The following is a 1,490-nucleotide window of genomic DNA, read 5'->3' as shown; positions in this document are numbered from 1 at the left end:
ACCCACTTGGTGTATGTTTGGGCTGAGCTTGATCAATCCACGAGCTAAGGCTTCTCTTGGAGTTGAACTCCGAGTTATGACGTGTTTTGGGCGTTCAACTCCGGATCATGACGTTTTTCTGGCGTTTAACTCCAGACAGCAGCATGAACTTGGCGTTCAACGCCAAGTTACGTCGTCATTCTTCGAATAAAATATGGACTATTATATATTGCTGGAAAGCCCTGGATGTCTACTTTCCAACGCCGTTGAGAGCGCGCCAATTGGAGTTCTGTAGCTCCAGAAAATCCATTTCGAGTGAAGGGAGGTCAGATTCCAACAGCATCAGCAGTCCTTTTGTCAGCCTTCTTCAGAGTTTTGCTCAAGTCCCTCAATTTCAGCCAGAATTTACCTGAAATCACAGAAAAACACACAAACTCATAGTAAAGTCCAGAAATGTGAATTTAACATAAAAACTAATGAAAACATCCCTAAAAGTAGCTCAAACTTACTAAAAACTATATAAAAACAATGCCAAAAAGCGTATAAATTATCCGCTCATCAAATACTAAAAAGGACAAAGAAAAGATGTGGAGCGAGCATTTGGAGTATTACAAGCACACTTTGCAATTATACGTGGTCTAGCTCGCTTTTGAAAAAGAAGAAGTTTGTAAATATGAGAACTTGTATTATATTGCATAATATGATTGTTGAGGATAAAAGAGACACTTGTGTAGAAAATTTTGCTCAAGATCTAGAGTATGACGATGTCGAAAATGACTTATCACAACTACAATTGGGAGAGAAAGACTTTCCACCATATCATCAATTTCTCTCGAAAGAAATGCCCAACTTTGAAATAGAAAGCAACATCGACAACTAAAAGAGGGTTTGATTGAATACATATGACAATTTCATAATGCGTATTGTCAACTATAGTGTAACTATCTTTTTCTTTATATTAAGTAATGTTGCAAATTAGTTTAAGCTCGAATTAATATTGTGTATTATTATTATTTATGAAGTTATTAATTTTTTAAAATTATTTTTTATAATAGTAAATTATTTTAATTTTTAAATTATAATAATATTATTGTTAAAAAAATATCTATATTAATTTTAATTACATTAATTAATTAATTAAGTGGAACCACAATAAGAACTAAATTTAATTCTTCCTAATGGAAAAGAGAAAAATGTTTTGAGTTTCTATTTACAGTTCATAAACACAAAAGATGATGGGGAGTTACTTTTTATGACAAATGAGTCACAAATAGAGATTGAGATAAATTTTCTATTAGAGATGATCTTAGAAAAAATAGTTGTCATATTGTCATGTTCTTTTGGTTTGAAAGACCACTATTCCTAAAAGAAATAGAGAAAGGGCCGGTTTGGATAGATTCATAAATTCTTTTTTTTTTAATTTTTAACTTATGAAAAGTTATAGCATTAATATTTGGTGTAGTTTTTAAAATTAAATTATAATTTTTTAAAAAATTATTTAAGTTCTTATA

Source organism: Arachis duranensis, chromosome 1 (genome assembly GCF_000817695.3).
Source record: "Arachis duranensis cultivar V14167 chromosome 1, aradu.V14167.gnm2.J7QH, whole genome shotgun sequence".
NCBI lineage: Eukaryota > Viridiplantae > Streptophyta > Magnoliopsida > Fabales > Fabaceae > Arachis > Arachis duranensis.
This window is presented reverse-complemented; position numbering follows the sequence as displayed.